The sequence below is a fragment of the Rhinolophus hipposideros genome (assembly GCF_964194185.1).
Source record: "Rhinolophus hipposideros genome assembly, chromosome: X".
Taxonomy (NCBI): Eukaryota; Metazoa; Chordata; class Mammalia; order Chiroptera; family Rhinolophidae; genus Rhinolophus; species Rhinolophus hipposideros.
Window position 1 is genome coordinate 25,850,966 of NC_138046.1, and position 22,297 is coordinate 25,873,262.

Sequence of the window (22,297 nt, forward strand, 5' to 3'; positions counted from 1 at the left end):
TTCCAAAGCTTCCTGCACCAGATTCAGAGCCTGTGTGTTTCAGCAGTTCTGTTTACTCCTGCAGGGATCCACACAGATAGGTGGGGATAAGGGTGGGGTGAGTTATTAGAGGTGGCCCAGAGTAATCGTGGCCAGCAACACCACAGCCAGTCCTGCTTCCACAGCGCCCTCCCCTTTGCTGGAACTAGTTGGGCTGCCAATCTGTGTCTGTTGTCCACAGTTCTCAGAACTGCAAATATTCTTTTCTTTTGATCTGACACTGCTACTGTTCTGCTTTTCGCACTGGGCTGGTAGTTGCAGGGTGAGCTCTGGGAGGGTAGTGAGAGGGCGGCTAGTCTCATTGCCTAAGGCTTTTGTTCTCTGCAGCAGTGAGGTCTTAAACCACTCTTTTCAGCCTTCTTCCCTCAGTCTTTGCTCCAAGGTCTCTGCCATGAGCGTTGGTTTCAGCCGTGTTATATGCTGTCCCTTCAGTCGTGTGGGCAATGAACGGAGCCCTAGCAGTCCGAGTTCTTCCTTCTCCCACAGCTGTGGTAGTTCCTGGATGCAGTGAGCTTGGAGCACTGAGCTATGTCTGCATCCTGCTTCCAAGTGGCTCCATCCCTGCACTTCTCCCTTCCTTCTTCCCCTGGTCTTGCAATTTGCCCACCTTTAGATGAATTCAGTAGTGAGCCTCTTTTTCTTGACTGTCTCTTGTGGAGGGAGTCCTTTGTGGGGTTATTGCTGTTCAATTGTTGTAAATTCCAGGGGAGATTTCCAGAGGCTCACTTCACAGTGCCATTTTGATGATGTCACCCGTTGTGAGGCTTTTATGAGTTCATATAGGTAAAGTATTGAGCACAATGTCTGGTACATGGTAAGATTGTCTCTTAATGTTAGCTATTATGTTAGCCAATTTCCCAGGTGGCCTTCCAATGATCCGTACCTCATGATATTCACATCAGGGTTGGTCTGTGTGATAAGGCAGAAGTGATGTTATGTCACTTCTGAGATTAGGTTATAAAAGATTTCATGTTTCATCTTGGGCACTCTCACTCACTTTTGCTCTCTGTTTCTCTTGGATTATTCATTCTGGGAGAAGAAAACTAGCTGCCATGTCAAATAGCCCTATGGAGAAGTGCACAGAATATGTCAAAACATACAGATTTCTGGCCAACAGCTGGAGAGAAACTGAGGCCGTCCTACAAACACATGAGTGGTCTTGGTGGCAGGTTCCCAATTCCTCATTAACAACTTTACTTCAATCTCATAAAACATCCTGGACCAGAACTACCTGGGTAAGTCACTACTGGGTTCTGGACCCTCAGAAAGTATACAAAATAATATATGGTTGTTGTTTTAAGTCACTAAGCTTTAGAATAATTTGTTATACAACAACAGTTAACTAATGCAGTAATTAAATTATCTTGTTGGCCTACCTGATTATTATCTGCCCTCTCTTTATCCCTAGAAACTTTTAGTGGACTGCTGAGTTCAGAGTGAGCAGAAGCATTTTATGTGCTAAGTATACTTTGAAATTTCACTACACGGCTTGGATTGGCCTTATTTGATTGTTACTATACTATTTTTGGTGTCATGAAAATAATATTGGGCTAGGAATGGAAAATGTTTTCACTGGATACCTGAGTGATCTTGGAGAAGTCATTTCACACCTATGAACATTCTCATGTCTCACATAAGGAAAATAACACCTGACATACACATCTATAAAGGTAATTATGAATATGAAATGGGATAAAAAATGGAAAACCCAGTAAAAAAATAAGCAATGTCAGGACAATATCAAATTCAATCTAACAATTGTTTTGTTGTTGTTCTTGTTGTTGATGATGATTATACCTGGGTGGCAAAACATCTGAATTAAAAAATATATATATATATATATTATTTATTCAGTGATATGTGGAATTAAAAACTCGGAGGTTGTTATATTATACCAGTGTGTTTCATTCAGCCTTCAGTTTGGCACGTCCTCATTTAGCAATCTTTTTGTCAAAGCAAAGATTTCCCTCTAATGAACCAAGACATCATTCTCTTTCAATGATTGTAATTTCCCCTGATCACATTAATTCCTTTCACTCTTAGTTTAATTATGCAATTATCAATTCTGTTTCTGTATCATAGCAATGAAAAAATAGAAAATGGTGTAAGAAAAGAATTCAATTTACAATAGCATCTGAATAAAAAAACACTTAAGGATAAATTTTACAAAATATTTTACAAGATTATACCATGAAAACTGTAGAACAGTGCCAAAAGAAACTAAAGACCTAAATGAATGTAATAATGTGCCATGTGTATGAAGGAGAAGACTCAATATTGAAAGATGTCAATTCTTTCCAATTTGACCTATACATTCAATGTAATGGAATTTAAAATTCCAACAGGTTTTTGGACATTGATAAGCTAATTTTCAAATGTATATGGAAAGTCAAAAAACCTAGAATAGCCAAGATAATAAAGGAGAAAGAAAGAGGAGGGAGAGGGAAAGGGAGAAGAAGAGGGAGAATCACCACCTCGACTCCCACCACCAAGCTGGAGTATTTATACTAATAGAGAGCAATAATGAATATGATGCTATAGTAACTAAACAGCGTGTTATTAGTGAAACCATAGATAAACTGATGAGTGAAATAGAATAGTGAGCCAAGAAAGAGTCTACATATGTAGTAACTTGCTTTATGACAGAGGCATTACTACTGAGTAGTGAAAAGATAATGCTGGATCAAGTGAATATGTGGAAAAAATAACCTTGACCTCTACTTTACGTCATACACAAATATTCATTCCACAAAAAATATAGAAGTTATTTTTCATTACATGCAGGGAGGCACATTTTTCTTAAATAGGGCACAAAAAAACACTAACCAAAAGAGGACTGATTGATAAATTAGACTTCATTGAATCTCAGCATTTCTCTTTTTTTTCATCCCACAAGAAGCCATAACTTTATTAATGGTAGAAACAGAACAAATTTCAAACCAAGCTGTCATTACTCTTTTGAAACACCAAAAAAAAAAAAAAAAAAGAAAGAAAACCCAACACAAACAAACAAAAAACTCCTTGTCTTTTAGAGATGGTTACATTAATTCCATAATATCATTTACAATATCATTATTGTTGTTCTTTAGGGCTTGGACTGCCTTTGCTCTCGACACATTTGCTTGTGATGTGACCAATCCCATGTCTTTAACTTCCACATCTGTTTCATCAATTCTTCCTCTTAGCTCTCCTCTTGCACAGTTGAAGTCTGTGTGTTTTCTCGAATGTTTGAGAAAGCTTCACCTTGAACTTTGAATTTCTCAGCAGCTGCTAGGTGTGCTTGCTGAGATAAATCCTCCATCTTTGCTTCACCGCAAACTATGTAGGTATTTGAAGCTGGGCTCTTGTAGACATCTGGTTTTCCGATGACAAAGAGGATATTCTTAGATTTCCAGATAGTGACCCTAGTAACCCCTTCAACTTGTCAAAGACCCAGTTTGGACATAGCCTTCCATGCCTTCTTTTCACTCCAGCTTTGTTTTGCTTTACTAATGAGTTCTTCAATGATTTCAGTGGCTGCTGCCAGCTGGGCTTGTTGTGTGGTAACCTTTGTGAACTCTTGTTCCTCAAGCTTTGGTACTGATTCATCACTCAGATTCTGTTCCAGACCCTGTCTGTCTCAGCCTGCGGCTGTGGCAACTCCTGCTCTGTAACAGCAATGGTTTCCGTGGCTTCACTGGCATTTTGTGCAGGAAACACAGAACCAAGATGGTGGCAGAAGGAGAGTGAGGGAGAGCATGACCCATACCTGTTGCAGAAGTCATCATATCTCTTAATCAGGATATAAGATAAAAATAAAGACAAATAAAGAGCCAACCAGACTGTGAGAAAATATGTATACATGCTGATGAGTATTTACAACATTAAATAACTCCTATATAGCAATACAAAAATTGACAAACCAAAGTTTTTAAATAATGGATATAAAAATGGATATACAAAAAAGTGCTGTCGACATTATTCATCAGAGAACCATCAAGCAATAAAGAGATACATCTACCCAATTCCCCTCCCAATCAGAATGACTCAAATTTAAAGTACTGGTAATGTTAGGTATTAATACTTGAACTTTCATACATTGCTAGTGGAAGTGTAAATTTAATGCAACCACTTTTGAATATACTTTGGTTATGCAGAGTATATCAGTGTAAAAATTTGTCAAAGTGTACACTTGAAATCTGCACATTTTTCCATCTAAAAGTTACATCTCAATAAACAAGTAAAAAACAAAAATGAGAAAAAGACATGAGATGATAAGAGAAATTTGAAAACAAAATGTATATTTTCATTTATGAAGGAATTAGTAGTAATTTTGCAGGTGAGAGAATAGTACTGTAGTCATGTTTTGTGAAAAGTCTGTATATTTTAGAGATGAATCCTGAAAATCTTGTGGATAAAAATGGCATGCTGTATGGACTTTACTTCAAAATAATCCAGTTTGATGAAGTAAAAATGGAATTTACTTCAAAATAATCCAGTTTGATGGAACGTAGTAGATGGCAGTACAGATGAAATAAGATTTAGCAAGTCATAATAATTACTGAAACTGCATGATGGGTAAATGGGATTTCATTACACTATTATCTCTACTTTTCACTTGATTGAACTTGTCTATAATAGGCACTGCTTATTCTAAAAGAGCATAGGTTTTGTAGTCATATGAGGCTCCCCTACTGATTAGTACGTGCATATAGAAAAGTTGCCTAACCTCTCTGAACCTCAGTTAGCCTCATTTTTAAATGGGGAGTTATAGAACCTGCCTCACAGAACTTGGGAGGTTTAGCTAAGGTTCTGCAGTTAAGCACTCAGCATATAGCAGATGCTCAATACTTACTATTCCCTCATTTTTTTTTCTCAAGCTATTCCCTAATTTCCTGATCAACACAGATTGCATCTAGTTTTGGTCTTTTGTTCCCTATGGAACAGGGTTTTCTAAAAGACTCATTGACTTGAGGTCTTCAAAATAAATAAGAGTGTGTGTGGGGGGGGGAGGTGGAAGGTGGGGAGAAACAAAACTCCTGGGGAAAAATGCCCTTTTATGCCAAAAAGCTCTTGGTAGAGCAGTTGCCTAAAATGTGCTTACTGGTTGAGGTAGTGTGTGGGGGAACTCTGGATAAACCTTTGTTTTCCCCATATTTAAACGTGGACATGGTAGGAGAGGTGGTGTGTATGATAACGCTCTTTCCCTTCCCCATCTGGCACCAGAGCCAACCTGACTCAACCTTGAAGTACTCAAGGCTCCTCGTTGGTGTCTCTAATTTCACACCATATAATTACCATTGGAAGTTGCTACAATTTATGACATCATGATTAAAAACTTGAACACTGCCTGTGCCACTAACCAGCTCTGTGAGTTACTTAACCTTTCTGAGACTCATTTCACTTGTCTTCAAAATGAGGATGCTGCAAAACGTAGCTGTAAGGATTAAATTTTTTAAACACATGTAAAATTCTTAGCTTAGTCCTGGCCTATGGTAAGCAACTTTTGATGAAGTTGGGTCTGTAGGCCAGGGACTCTACACATTATCTTTAAAGTTCTAAGCTCCTCAGCTCTCTTTCCATGTCCTATCAGCCTCACTAAGTACCCAGTTATCCCTAGTGTGCCCTGGACTCCCACAGTGCCTGCCCACCACAGCATTACCCAGTAGTTCAGCCTTACTTCCTTTCTTCCCCACCAAACTTAACCGCCCAATTTCCTATATCCTGTTTATTACCTCTTCTACAACACCAGGTGGCACCAGAGAATATGAGAAGCCCCTGAGCTCTGAGAAAACTTCCAGAGGATTTTTTTTTCAATTACAGTTGACATTCAATATTATTTTATATTACTTTCAGGTGTACACAATAATGGTTAATTATTTATTTCTTTTACAAAGTAATCCCCTTCCCTATTAGTCTAGTATCCATCTGGCACTAAACATAGCTGTTACTCTATTATTGACTGTGTTCCTCATAATGTACTTTACATCCCCTTGACTATCTCAAAATTACCAATTGGTACTTCTTAATTCTTTCAACTTTTCCGACCATGTCCCCAATCTCCCTCCCATCCAGCAAACATCAGTTTGTTCTCTGTATCTGTGAGTCTCTTTTTGTTTTGTTTCTTCATTTATTTTGTTCTTTAGATTCCAAATATTAGTGAGATAATATGGTAGTTGTCTTTCTCTGTTTGACTTCTTTCACTTAGCATAATACCTTCCAGGTCCATCCATGTTGTCACAAAAGTAAGATTTTATTCATTTTTTTAATAGTTTTATTTTATTTTATTTTATTTTTACATCCCTCACACCGTGAACCCCCCTCCCCCCATCCACCACCACCCCGACCTCACACCGAGCCATCACATTATACACATAAAATTATAGTTGGCATTCATTAATGTCCAGCCTCTGGTGTACAATGCCATGACCAGGCATCCACAGCATCCCTGAGGTGGTCTCCCAAACATATGCGGAATCTAAAGAAAAGAATATGTGTATGAACTAATCAGATTTTATTCATTTTCATGGCTGAGTAATATTCCATTGTATATATGTATCACGTGTTCTTTATCCAATCATCTATATATGGGCACTAAGGTTGCTTCCATATGTTGGCTATTGTAAATAGCATTGGGGTGAACATAGGGGTGCATATATCTTTTGGAATTAGTGTTTTGGATTCCTTGGGATAAATACCCAAAAGTGGAATTGCTGAGTCATAGGTTAGTTCTATTTTTAATTTTTTGAGGAACCTCCAAACTGTTTTTTCCGTAGTGACAACACCAATTTACAATTCCATCAACAGTACATGAGAGTTGCCTTTTTTCCATATCCTCTCCAACACTTGTTGTTTCATTTTTTTTCTTTTATAAATTTATTTATTTCTTTAATTTATTGGGGTGAAATTGTTAATTAAATTACATCATTTCAAGTGTACAATTCTGTATTACATCATCTATAAATCCCATTGTGTGTTCACCACCCAGAGTCAGTTCTCCTTCCATCACCATATATTTGATCCCCCTTACCCTCATCTCCCTCTCCCCACCACCTTTACCCTCTGGTAACCACTAAACTATTGTCTGTGTCTATGAGATTTTGTTTCTCATTTGTTTCTCTTGTTGTTTTGTTGTTTTTGGTTTATATACCACACATCAGTGAAATCATAGGGTTCTCTGCTTTTTCTGTCTGACTTATTTCACTTAACATTATACTCTCAAGATCCATCTATGTTGTCACAAATGTTCCTATATCATATTTCCTTAACGCCAAATAGTATTCCATTGTGTATATATACCACAACTTCTTTATCCATTCATCTATTGAAGGACATTTTGGTTGTTTCCATGTCTTGGCCACCGTAAACAAAGCGGCAATGAACATTGGAGCACACGTGTCTTTGTGTATAAATGATTTCAAATTCTTTGCGTAGATACCCAGGAGAGGGATTGCTGGGTCATATGGTAATTCTATTTGTAATTTTTGGAGGAACCTCCACACTGCCTTCCATAATGGCTGCACCAGTCTGCATTCCCACCAACAGTGTATGAGGGTTCCTTTTCCTCTACAGCCTCTCCAACACTTGTTACTATTTGTCTTGTTGATGATAGCCATTCTGACTGGGGTGAGGTGATATTTCATTGTGGTTTTTATTTGCATTTCTATGATGATTAATGATGTGGAGCATTTTTTCATATGTCCATTTGCCATTTGTATGTCCACTTTGGAAAAATGTCTCTTCAGGTCCTCTGCCCATTTTTCAATTGGCTTGTTTGTTTTTTTGTCATTGAGTTTCAACAGTTCCTTGTATATTTTGGATATCAGCCACTTTATTGGAAGCACTGTTTGCAAAAACCTTCCTCCATTCAGTTGGTTGCCTCTTTATTTTGTCGATGGTTTCTTTTGCTGTGCAGAAGCTCCTAAGTTTCATATAGTCCCATTCATTTATTTTAGCTTTTACTTCCATTGCCTTTGGAGTCAAATCCATAAAATGCTCTTTGAACCCAAGGTCCATAAGTTTATTACCTATGTTTTCTGATATGCAGTTTATTGTGTCAGGTGTTATGCTTAAGTATTTGATCCATTTTGAATTAATTTTTCTATATGGTGACAGATAGCAGTCCAGTTTCATTCTTTTCAACATGACTATCCAATTCTCCCAGCACCATTTATTGAAGAGGCTGTCTTTCCTCCATTGTAAGTTTTTAGCTTCTTTGTCAAAACTTATGTGTCTATATTTATGTGGTTTTATTACTGGATTCTCAATTCTATTCCATTGGTCTATGTGTCTGTTTTTCTGCCAATACCATGCTGTTTTGATTATTGTAGCCCTGTAGTAAAAGCTAAAGTCAGGAAGTGCGAACCTCCAGTATTGTTCTTTTTTCTTAAGATTGCTTTGGCTATTCGGGGTCTTTTGTGGTTCCAAACAAATCTGATGATTTTTTGTTCTATTTCTTGAAAAATGCCATTGGGATTTTGACGGGGATTGCATTAAATCTGTATGTTGCTTTGGTTAATATGGCCATTTCAACTATGTTGATTCTTCCAATCCATGAGCACAAAATGTCTTTCCATTTCTTTGTATCTTCTTCAATTTCTTTCAAAAATGTCAAAGTTTTCAGTATAAAGGTCCTTTCAATCTTTGGTTAAGTTTATTGCTAGGTATTTTATTCTTTTTGCTGCAATTGCAAAGGGAATTGTTTTTTGTATTTCTTTTTCTGAGATTTCATTGTTAGTATATACAAATACAATGGACTTTTGTACATTGATTTTGTAGCCAGAAACTTTACTGTATTCGTTGATTGTTTCTAATAGCTTTATGGTGGAGTCTTTAGGGTTTTCTATATATAGCATCATGTCTTCTGCAAAGAGTCATAATTTAACTTTATCATTCCAAATTGAATGCCTTTTATTTCTTTCTCTTGCCTGATTGCTCTGGCAAGGACATCCAACACTATGTGGAAAAGCAGAGGTGATAGGGGACAGCATTGTCGTGTTCCTGAATGTAGAGCAAAGGGCTTCATTTTTTCACCATTAAATATGAGATTAGCTGAGGGCTTGCCATATATGGCATTAATTATGTTGAGTTATTTTCCTTCTATACCTATTTAATAAGTGGTTTAATCCTAAATGTAGGTTGTGCTTGTCAAATGCATATCCTGCATCAATTGATAGAATCATATGATTATTGTAGTTCATTTTGTTTACGTTATGTATCACATTGATGGATTTGCAGATGTCAAACCATCCTTGTGCCATGGGGATGAAGCCCACTTGGTCATGGTGAATAATATTTTTAATGCATTGTTGTATTCGATTTGCTAGAATTTTGTTTCGGATTTTTGCATCTGTATTCATCAGAGATATTGGTCTGTAGTTTTCTTTTTTTGTGTTGTCCTTACCAGGTTTTGGTATCAGGGTAATGTTGGCCTCATAACATGAGTTCTGGAGTACTGTTTCTTCTTCGATTTTTAGGAAGAGTTTGAGCAGGATGGGTATTATATCCTCTTTGAAGGTTTGGTAGAATTCACTAGTGAAGCCATCTGGTACCGGACTTTTGCTTTGGGAAGGTATTGGGTGACTGATTCATTTCGTTACTGGTGATCGGTCTGTTTAGATTTTCCACTTCTTCATGGTTCAGCATTGGAAGCCTATATGTTTCTAAGAACTTGTCCATTTCTTCTAGGTTATTGAATTTGACAGTATATAGTCCTTCATAGTATTCTTGTAAGATCCTTTGTATTTCTGTGGTGTCCGTGATAACTTCCCCTTTTTTTATTTCTGATTTTGTTAAATAGTGTCTTCTCTCTTATCTTAGTGAGACTAGCCAAGGGTTTTTCAATTTTGTTAATCTTTTAAAAGAACCAGATCTTTGTCACATTAATTTTTTCTATTGTCTTTTTGTTCTCTATTTCATTTAGTTCTGCTCTGTTTTTTGTTATTTCCTTTCTTCTGCTGACCTTGGGTTTCACTTTTTCTTCTTTTTCTAGTTCTTTAAGGTGGAACATGAGGTTATCTATTTGGGATTTTTCTTGTTTCTTGTGATAGGCCGGTAATGATATAAATTTCCCTCTTAAACTTCTTTTGCTGCATCCCAAAAATTTTGGTAGGATGTATTTTCATTGTCATTTGTTTCTATGTATCTTTTGATGTCTCTAATTTCGTCTTTGGCCCAGTCGTTCTTTAAAAGTATGTTGTTTAATCTCCATGTATTTATGTTTTTTCCTGCTTTCGTTTTGTACTTGATATTCAATTACAAAGCCTTGTGATCAGAGAATATGCTTGCTATGATTTCAATCTTCTTAAATTTGCTGAGGCTGATTTTATGTCCCTATATATGGTCTATCCTTGAGAATGCTCCATGTACACTCAAAAAGAATGCAGTCTGATGTTTTAGGATGAAGTGCTCTATATATGTCAAATATGTCCATTTCATCTAATGTGTCCATTACGGCTGCTATTTCATTATTTATTTTCTGTTTGGATGATCTATCCATAGCTGTCAATGATGTATTTTAGTCCCCTAGTATAATTGTCTTTTTGTCAATTTCTCCCTTCAGTTCTGTTAGTAGTTACTTGGTATATTTTGGTACTCCCAGATTGGGGGCATAAATATTGATGACTATTATGTCTTCTTGATGTATAGTCCCCTTTATATTATGAAATGTTCTTCTTTGTCTCTTGTTATGATTTTCACCCTGAAGTCTGTTTCATTTGATATCATTATGGCTACACCTGATTTTCTCTGGGTACCATTTACTTGGCGTTTCAATGTCCACCCTTTCATTTTGAGTCTATGCTTCTCCTTGTAGCCGACATGTGTCTCTTGAAGACAGCATATGGTTGGGTTTAGTTTTTTGATCCAATCTGCTACTCCATGACTTTTCATTGGTGAGTTCAGTACATTTAGATTTAGGGTGATTATTGATACGTGACGATTTCCTGTCATTCTATCTTTAGTTTTCTGGTAAGGCTGTGTCTCCATTGTTTCTTTGCCTTTTTGTTGTTGTCTATTATTTCTGTGTTTGGTATTCTATGATGTTTCCCTCTGTTTCTTCTTTTATTACAGTATATGTTTCAGTTCTGGATTTTTTTTGAGAGATTGCCCTTAAGTTTATGTAAAAGAAAGTTTGATATTTAAAGTATTCCATTTTCTTCAGAACGCTTACTCTCTCCATTCCCATATTGCATTTCAGGCCTTTAGTCTCCTTCTTTTTATGTTGCCACAAATTGTCCCTGTTGATGGTGGTCAAATAGCCTCCTTTAGTATTTCTTGTAGTGCTGGTCATGTATTAGAAGATTCCCTCAGCTTCTGTATGTCTGGAAATGTCTTTATTCCTAGTTCATACCTAAAGGATATCTTTGTTTGATATATTATTCTTGGCTCATAATTTCTCTCTTTTAATAGTTCGGATATTTGGTTCCACTCCCTCCTGTCTTGTAGAGTTCAGCTGAAAAATCTGATGATAATCTAATGGACTTTTCTTTGTAGGTTACCGTCTTCTTTTCCCTAGCTGCCTTGAGGATTCTTTTCTGTCATTGTTGTTAGACAGCTTCAATACAATGTGCCTTGGAGAAGACCTGTTGGGATTGAGGTAATTAGGTGTTCTATTTGCTTCTTGGATTCGAGGATCCAGTTCTGTCCACAAGTGTGGGAAGTTCTCATCAACAATTTGTTTGAATATATTCTCTGTTCTCTTCTCTCTTTGTTCTCCTTCTGGTATGCCCATTATTTTTACATGGCTCTTTCTGATAGAGTCAGAAAGTCTTGTAGAGTTCTTTACTTTCATTTAAGTCTCAAGTCTCTTTCTTCTTCTGTCTGTGTAATTTCCAGGTTTCTATATTCGACGTCACTGACTCTTTTCTCCATCTGGTAAACTCTACTACCTAAGCAGGTTATTTCATTCTTAATTTCTTCTATTGAGTTCTTAATCTCCAGAAATTCCATTTGGTTCTTTTGTAAAATTTCAATCTCTTTCGTAAAATGCTCTTGCTGTTCTTTGAGTGTGTTTCTGAGTTCATTAAATTGCCTTTCTGTGTTTTCTTGCATCTCGTTGAGTTTTTTTCAGAATTGCAATCTTGAATTCTCTGTCATTTAAGTCACATATTTCCATATCTTTAAGTTCCTTTTCAGAGACTTTTCATTTTCTTTCTGAGCTGTCTTGTTGCCTTGGTTTTTCATGGCAATTAATGATTTATTATTTCTCTTCCTAGACATCTACAGGAGTGGCTTCTGCAACAGGTTGATACGAAGAGGTCTTTCTTTTGTTTTCCAATATTGTTGGTAGAATGTTTTATTTTCTCTCCAACTGCAGCCTTATTTTTTCCTCTCTCGCACAGTAGTGCTATGTTTTCTCTGCACTATTCCAGCTTCTCACACAATGGGGCGATTCCCTGGGAAACGGGCTTCTCCGCTGTTAACAGTTCGTCTGGGTCATAGGGTACCACGTCCCTGTGAAGAAGCAGAGAGCTTTTGAAGTTCCAAAGCTCTTTCTGCACCAGATTCAGAGCCCGTATGTTTCAGCAGTTCTGTTTACTCTGCAGGGATCCACCCAGATAGGTGGTCCCAGGGGCGGTGTGAGTTGTGAGAGGTGTCCCAGAGCAATGGTGGCGACCACCACCATAGCTGGTCCTGCTTCTACAGCTCCCTCCTCTTTGTCAAATCTAGTTGGGCTGCGAATCTGTGTCTGCGTTCCACAGTTCTCAGAACAGCAAATATTCTGTTCTTTTGATCTGACACTGCTACTGATCCACTTCTAGCACTGGGCACGTGGGGGTGTGGCGAGCTCTGGGAGTGTAGGGGGGGCGGCTAGTCTCAGTGCCTAAGGCTTCCGTTCTCTGCTCTGCTCTGAGGGCTTAAACCACCTTTTTCAGCCTTCTTCCCTCAGTCTTTGCGCTGAGGTCTCTGCCGTGAGTGTTGGGTTCAGCCGTGTTATATGCTGCCCCCTCAGCCTTGTGGGCCATAAGCGGAGCCCTAGCAGTCCGAGTTTTTCCCTATTCCACATCTGCGGTATTTCTAGGATGCAGCGAGCTCGGAGCACTGAGCTAGGTCTGCGTCCTGTGCCCGTGAGTCTCCCTCTTTGCAGTTTTCCCTTCCCTCCTCCCCCACCTCGCGCGATTCTCTCACCTTTAGGTGAATTCAGTAGTGGGCCTCTTCATTTTGCCTGTCTGCTGTGCAGGGAGTCCTTTGTGGAGTTAATGTTGTTCGATTAGTTGCAAATTCCAGGGGAGCTTTACAGAGGCTCACGTCACGCCTCCATTTAGATGACGTCTATCCACTTGTTGTTTCTTGATTTATTGATGATGGCCATTCTGACAGGTGTACAGTAATATCTCATTGTGGTTTTAATTTGCATTTCTCTGATGATTAGTATCATTCAGGTCCTCTGCCCATTAAAAAATGGATTGCTTGTTATTTGGGTGTTGAGTTGTGTGTGTTCTTTATAAATTTTAGATATTAACTCTTTATCAGATGTATCATTGGCAAATATCTTCTCCTGTTTAGTAGGCTGACTTTTTGTTTTGTTTCTGGTTTCCTTTGCTGTGCAAGAACATGTTGATTTTATGTAGTCCCATTTGCTTACTTTTTCTTTTGTTTACCTTTCCCAAGGAGAGATATCAGAAAAAAGCTATTACTAAAAGCAATTTAAGGTTTTTATCAGGTTTTGAGCTTAGCATCCAAACCCTACTTGCAGCTGGATTACAAGCATTTCTTTAAGTAGAGGACCCCAGAGAGTTTGTCAGTGTGGTATGGGAGAATGTTTTTGGATATCAATCTGAGATGAAAGAAAAAATAAAAATATTTTTGTTAGCTCTTCTTCCTCTGTAATACCAATTTAACATATTATTTATTGTATGATATGCAATATTACTAGAAAAATATAGTGTTCCCATTTCCTGGCCTTGGCAGATATTGCCAGATGTGATGTGGGATAAAGTGAGCAAAGTGGCATCAGACTGAGACAAGGAAGAAAGGATATACGTGCCCAAAATTCCTCATACAAAACTTTTAGGGTAAGATGTGTCTTAAAATTCAGAATTTGGGGTATTTTAGACAAGTAATATGGTAAATACGAGCATATGGTATATTATAGAACACCCCTGGTAGGTGTTAGAAACACATTAGCATTTCGTAGCAAAAAAAGGATAGTCACATGAATAAGCTAAATAAAGACTATAAATAGCCTCACATCAGTTCAGGTCAAGTCCTGCTGCCTAATGAGTTTGATGGAAATTTATAAAAAAATTGGTTTTTAGAGATTACTGAATATTGTAATTACAGACAATGGATCATGGTCCATGGTTGGGTAGGACAAGGATGGGAGCAAGAAAAAGTACTTGAGACTTGCTATAATAAGGCCATGCTGAAGGCTCCATGATGGTAGGTTGGGAGTCAATTCTTTACTTTCTTCAGCCAGAGATTGCACTCGTTCTCCAGCCTGATGCCTCCAAAGTGTATATCACTTTCAGTGTCAAGTTTTGTATCACTTAAGGAAAAGTTATGCCCACTATACATGCAGAGAACATGACCTTAGGACAGCAGCACTGCATGCACCAAGGTCAAGTGTTGACCGTGGGTGGCATCAGGAAGTAAAGGACTAGAGCACAGCAGCTCTGATTTGCTCTTTTAACAAATTGCATTCCTGCACAAGATTTTATCTGGAGAAAGGCACCATAATATAGCCAAAGAATATGTGCTGATCATAGCATTGAAAAGTACATTGGTATGGATACTTCTAATTTCTCAAGAGAGCAGTACTTAAATGTTCTCACAAAAAAAGAGAAAAAGGTGGATATCATCAAAATTGTGGCATGAGGTGAGCCTCTGTAAAGCTCCCCAGGAATTTACAACTAATCGAACAACAATAACTCCACAAAGGACTCCCTGCACAGCAGACAGGCAAGACAAAAAGGCCTACTACTGAATTCACCTAAAGGTAGGCAAATCGCGCGAGCAGGGAAGGAGAGAAAGGAGAAGTGCAGAGACGGAGACTCACGGGTTCAGGACGCAGACCTAGCTCAGTGCTCCGAGCTCCCTGTATCCCAGAACTACCGCAGCTGTGGGATAGGGAAGAACTCGGATTGCTAGGGCTCCGCTTATGGCCCACAGGGCCAAGGCGGCACCATATTACATGCGTGAACCCAACACTCATGGCAGAGACCTCGAAGAAAAGACTGAGGAAAGAAGGCTGAAATGGTAGTTTAAGCCCTCACTGCCAAGCAGAGAACAGAAGCGTTAGGCACTGAGAGTAGCCGCCCCCTCCCTACCCTCCCAGAGCTCGCCCCGTGCCCCACCTGCTCAGTGCTAGAAGTGGAACAGTAGCAGTGTCAGATCAAAAGAACAGAATATTTGCTGTTCTGAGAACAGTGGACCGCAGACACAGATTCACAGCCCAACTAGTTTCGGCAAAGTGGAGGGAGCTGAGGAAGCAGGACCAGCTATGGTGGTGGTCCCCGCCATTGCTCTGGGCCACCTCTCACAACTCACCCCGCTCCTGAACCTACCTATCTGGGCAGATCCCTGCAGGAGTAAAGAGATCTGCTGAAACATATGGGATCTGAAGCAGCACAAAGAGCTTTGGAAATTCAAAAGCTCTCCGCATCCCCATAGGGACGTGGCATCATATGACCCAGGTGAACTGTTAACTAAGGAGAAGTCAGTTTCCCAGGGAATCCCCCCATTGTGTGAGAAACTGGAATAGTGTAGAGAAAACATAGCACTACTGTGTGAGAGAGGAAAAAATAAGGCGGCAGCTGGAGAGAAAATAAAACATTCTACCAACAATATTGGAAAACAAAAGAAAGACCTTTTCCTATTAACCTGTTGCAGAAGCCACTCCTGAAGATGTCTAGGAAGAGAAATAATAAATCAGTAATTGCCATGAATAACCAAAGCAACAAGACAGCTCAGAAAGAAAGTGAAAAGTCTCCAGAAAAGGAACTTAAAGTTTTGGAAATATGTGATTTAAATGACAGAGAATTCAAGATTACAGTTCTGAAAAACTTAAACGACATGCAGGAAAACACAGAAAGGAAGTTTAATGAACGCAGAAACAGAAACAAAGAACAACATGAGCATTTTACGGAACAGATTGAAATTTTAGAGAAGAACCAAATAGAAGTTCTGGAGATTAAGAACTCATTGGAAGAAATTAAGAATGAAAAAACCAGCTTAGGTACTAAATTTGACCATATGGGAAAAAGGAATCAGTGACATCAATGACAGAAAGCTGGAAATTACACAGACGGAAGAAGAAAGAGACTTGAGACTTAAAAAAAATGAAAGAACTCTACAAGAACTTTCTGACTCAATCAGAAAGAGCAATATAAGAACAATGGGCAAACCAGAAGGAGAAGAAAGAGAGAAGGGAACAGAGAATATATTCAAACAAATTGTTGATGAGAACTTCCCAAACTTGTGGACAGAACTGGATCCTCGAATCCAAGAAGCAAATAGAACACCTAATTACCTCAATCCCAACATGCCTTCTCCAAAGCACGTTGTATTGAAGCTATCTAAAATCAACGACAAAGAAAGAATACTCAAGGAAGCCAGGAAAAAGAAGACGGTAACCTACAAAGGAAAGCCCATTAGATTATCATCAGATTTTTCAGCAGAAACGCTACAAGCCAGAAGGGAGCCGAACCAAATATTCAAACTATTGCAAGAGAGAAATTATGAGCCAAGAATAATATATCAAGCAAAGATATCCTTTAGATATGAAGGAGGAATAAAGACATTTCCAGACATACAGAAGCTGAGGGAATTTTCTAATACACCACCTGCACTACAACAAATACTAAAAGGAGGCTATTCAACCACCATAACAGGGACAATTTGTGACAACCAAAACATGAAAAGGGGGAGAGTAAAGGCCTGAACTGCAATATGGGAATGGAGAGAGTAAGCGTTCTGAAGAAAATGGAATACTGTAAATATCAATCTTTCTTTTACATCAGCTTAAGGGTAAGACTCAAAAAAAATCCAGAACTGAAACATGTACTGTAATAAAAGAAGAAACAGAGGGAAACATCATAGAATACCACCACACAGAAATAATAGACAACAACAAAAAGGCAAAGAAACAATGGAGACACAGTCTTACCAGAAAACTAAAGATAGAATGACAGGAAATCCTCATGTATCAATAATCACCCAAAATGTAAATGGGCTGAACTCACCAATAAAAAATGCACAGAGAAGCAGATTTGATAAAAAAACTAAACCCAACCATATGCTGTCTCCAAGAGACACATCTGAACTACAAAGACAAGCATAGACTCAAAGAGAAAGGGTGGAAATTGACACTCCAAGCAAAGGTATCCAGAGAAAATCAGGTGTAGCTATAATGATATCAGATGAAACAGACTTCAGGGTGAAAAAGATAACAAGAGACAAAGATGGACATTTCATAATGCTAAGGGGACTATAAAACAAGAAGACATAAGAGTCATCAATATTTATGGCCCCAATTCGGGGGCACCAAAATACACCAAGGAACTAATAACAGAACTAAAGGGAGAAATTGACCAAAACACAATTATACTAGGGGCCTTAAATACATCATTGACAGCTATGGATAGATCATCCAAACAGAAAATAAATAATGAAATAGCAGCCTTAAATGACACATTAGATGAAATGGATATAATTGACATATATAGAGCACTTCGTCCTAAAACATCAGACTATATACATTCTTTTCAAGCGTATATGGAACATTCTCAAGGATAGACCATATATTGGGACATAAAATCAGCCTCAGCCAATTTACAAAGTTTGAAATCATACCAAGCATATTCTCCGATCACAAGGCTCTAAAACTGGATATCAACTGGGAAAAGAAAGCAGGAAAAAACACAAATACATGGAGATTAAACAACATACTTTTAAAGAACTGGGTCAAAGAAGAAATTACAGGAGAGATCAAAAGATACATAGAAACAAATGACAATGAAAATACATCCTACCAAAATTTTTGGGATGCTGTGAAAGCATTTTTAAGAAGAAAATTTATATCATTACAGGTCTATCTCAAGAAACAAGAAAAATCCCAAATAAATAACCTCATGTTACACCTTAAAGAACTAGAAAAACAAGTACAAGTGAAACCCAAGGTCAGCAGAAGAAAGGAAATAACAAAAAACAGAGCAGAACTAAATTAAATAGAGAACAAAAAGACAATAGAAAAATTAATGTGACAAAGATCTGGTTCTTTGAAAAGTATAACAAAATTGACAAACCTTTGGCTAGACACACTGAGATAAGAAGAGAGAAGACACTAATTAACAAAATGAGAAATGAAAAAGGGGAAATTATCTCAGACACCACAGAAATACAAATGATCGTGCAAGAATACTTTGAAGGACTATATGCTGCCAAATTCAATAACCTGGAAGAAATGGACAAATTCTTAGAAACACATATCCTTCCAAGGCTGACCCATGAAGAACTGGAAAATCTAAACAGACTGATCACCAGTAACGAAATTGAATCAGTCATCCAAAACCTTCCCAAAAGCAAAAGTCCGGGACCAGACGTCTTCACTAGTGAATTCTACCAAACCTTCAAACAGGATCTAATACCAATGCAGCTCAAACTCTTCCAAAATATTGAGGAAGACACGAATACAACAATGAATTAAAAAGATTATTCACCCCGACCAAGTGGGGTTCATCCCCGGCGCTCAAGGATGGTTCAACATCCGAAAATCCATCAATGTGATACATAACATAAAGAAAATAGAGGACAAAAATCATATCATTATATCAATTGATGGAGAAAAAGCATTTGACAAGATACAACATCCATTTATGATTAAAACACTTAATAAAATAAGGTATAGAAAGAAAATGCTTCAATATAATAAAGGCCATATATGACAAGCCTTCTGCGAATCTCATCATGAATGGTGAAAAACTGAAGCCCTTTGCTCTACGTTCAGGAACACGACAGGGCTCTCCCCTATCTCCTCTGCTTTTCAACATCATTCAACCAACGAATACAGTAAAGTTGCTGGCTACAAAATCAACGTACAAAAGTCCATTGCATTCCTATATACTAACAATGAATTCGCAGAAAAAGAAATACAAAAAATAATTCTTTATGCAATTGCAGCAAAAAGAATAAAATACATAGGAATAACCTTAACCAAGGACGTGAAGGACCTATATGCTGAAAACTATAAGACATTTTTGAAAGAAAATGTAGAAGACATACAAAGAAATGGAGAGACATTCCGTGCTCATGGATTCGAAGAATCAACATAGTTAAAATGACCATATTACCCAAAGCAATATACAGATTTCATGCAATCACCATCAAAATCCCAATGTCAGTTTTTAAAGAAATAGAACAAAAAATCTTCAGATTTGTTTGGAACCACAAAAGACCCCGAATAGGCAAAGTAATCTTAAGAAAAAGAACATTACTGGAGGTATCACACTCCCTGACTTTAGCTTGTACTACAGGGTTACAATAATCAAAACAGTATGGTATTGGCAGAAAAACCGACACATAGAGCAGTGGAATAGAATTGAGAACCCAGAAATAAAACCACATAAATATTGACAGATAATTTTTGACAAAGAAGCTAAAAACGTACAATGGAGGAAGACAACCTCTTCAATAAATGGTGCTGGGATAATTGGATAGCCACGTGCAAAAGAATGAAACTGGACTGCTATCTGTCACCATGTACCAAAATTAATTCAAAATGGATCAAAGACTTAAGCATAAGACCTGACACAATAAACTGCATAGAAGAAAACATAGGTACTAAACTTGAGGACCTTGGGTTCAAAGAGCATTTTATGAATTTGACTCCAAAGGCAATGGAAGTAAAAACTAAAATAAACGAATGGGACCATATCAAACTTAAAAGCTTCTGCACAGCAAAAGAAACCATCGACAAAAAAAAGAGCCAACCAAGTGAATGGGAGAAGATTTTTGCAAACAGTGCCTCTGATGAGGGGCTAATATCCAAAACACACAAGAAACTCATGAAACTCAACAACAAAAAACAAACAACCTAATTGAAAATGGGCAGAGAAACTGAAGAGGCATTTCTCCAAAGAGGACATACAAATGGCAAATAGACATATGAAAAAATGCTCCACATCACTAATCATCATGGAAATGCAAATAAAAACCATAATGAGATATCACCTCAGCCCAGTAAGAATGGGTATCATCAACAAGAGAAATAGTAACAAGTGTGAGAGAGGCTGTGGAGAAAAACGAACCCTCATCCACTGTTGGTGGGAATGCAGAATGGTGCAGCTGTTGTTGAAGGCAATGTGGAGGTTCCTCAAAAAATTACGAATAGAATTACCATATGACCCAGCAATCCCTCTCCTGGGTATCTACCCAAAAAATCTGAAAACATTTATACATAAAGACACGTGTATTCCAATATTCATTGCAGGTTTGTTTACGGTGGCCAAGACATGGAAACAACCAAAATGTCCTTCGATAGACGAATGGATAAAGATGTTGTGGCATATATACACAATGAAATACTATTTGGCAGTAAGTAAAGACGAACATTTGTGAAAACATGGATGGATCTTGAGAGTATAATGCTACGCGAAATAAGTCAGACAGAAAAAGCAGAGAACCCTATGATTTCACTGATATGTAGTATATAAACCAAAAACAACAAAACAACACGACAAAAAAATGAGAAACTAAAACTCATAGATGCAGACAATACTTTAGTGGTTACCAGAGGGTAAGAGGGGTGGGTGGGGTGGGAGATGAGGGTAAGGGGGATCAAATATATGGTGATGGAAGGAGAACTAACTCTGGGTGGTGAACACACAATGGGATTTATAGATGATGTAATACAGAATTGTACACCTGAAATCTATGTAATTTTACTAACAATTGTCACCCCAATAAATTTTTAAAAAATGAGAAAAAGGTAAACATGTGAAGTGATGGGTGTATTAATTCAACTTGTACTACTTCCACCTAAACAACTTGTACAAGTTTCTCTCTTTTAAGAAGCATGCATCCACTTCTTTGGGGTATCCACTTTTTATTTACAATTCTTTGCCTTTCTCTTAGTCTCATAGGCTTGCCCTGCCTTTCCTAAGCATTTAATTCTGACATACCAGGGACATTGGTGGTCGTGATTTAATAATCAGCCTCTTTCCATGGTTCCTTCTCTGTATCATGCCTGTTATTTTGTTTGTAGGAATCTTCTTTATTTTAACAATTTTATGATGACTTTATTCAAATATAATTACAAAGCACTATCACTGACCATAGGCTGAGCAGCAGGTCTCTTAAGTCCTGTCATAGACCAAGCTGCCAACACTAAATACAGTTCCTGTGTGTTTAACCTTAGGCATCAATCAAGATGTATCCTGTGGGCCTAACTCTGAACTTGGAGACTTAAAGCTATTCCAAACTGAGTCCTTTACGCTGGCCCCAGACGGAGACCTTAATTCTATCCATAAACTGAGTCTCTTTCTGGTCATACTTCAAGGCCTTAACCCTGATTAAATTTAATCCTTGGGTCTAGTGACATACTCACTGCCTATGTATTGTCCAAGAGTAAGTAAGTACCTATGACTGGTCCCAGACTGAGTCTCTAACCCTGATCCATTGAACCCTATAGCCATTGATAAGCCCTTAATTGATTTCTCAGAAATCTAACCTATCATCAGACATAGTCCCTAAACCTGTCACAGGCTGAGACTCAAGACTGAGCTATGACCTAACACTGAGATATACTTAATATCCTACACTGACTACAAAGTGAGTGCTCAGCATAGATACTGACTGAGTTCTAAACCCTGATCACAGACTGAGTCTCTAATTGTGTCATAGCCTGAGATCTGATCTTGGAAACCAACCCAGATACAATTTCCATAGACTTAGCACTAACCAGAAAATGATCCCAACATTGGCAACAGGGTGACTACTAAATTTGGCCTCATACAGTGACAAAAACATGTACAGAGACTGAACTCTAGACTTGGCCAAAGACTGTGCCTTAATCTTGGCCAAGAAGTGAAACCAAATTAATCCTGGCCAAGAAGTGAAACCAAATCTTCCACAAAATTTGAGGATGTATTCTGACCACAGTATATGCCCTAATTCTGCTCACACATAGAACCCTGAATATAGCCAAAGGCTGAGACTTAACTCTGTCCAAATCCCGAGCTCTAAACCTGGCCAGATACTGGGTTCATAACTCTGACCATGAAATAATCCCCTGAACCTGGGACAGACAGACCCATCACTGGCTCTACTAATTTGGCCCTTA

General features: G+C 38.0%; 1 pseudogene across 1 annotated transcript in view; it reads right to left on the reverse strand.

Moving 5' to 3' along the window:
- Positions 1-3,077: 3,077 nt before the first annotated feature.
- LOC308494988 (nascent polypeptide-associated complex subunit alpha-like) overlaps positions 3,078-22,297 on the reverse strand; it is a 28,782-nt pseudogene continuing 9,562 nt past the window's right edge. Inside the window, exon 3 of the transcript in view lies at positions 3,078-3,810. The product of the transcript in view is annotated as a nascent polypeptide-associated complex subunit alpha-like (transcript). The remainder of the gene's footprint in view (positions 3,811-22,297) is intronic.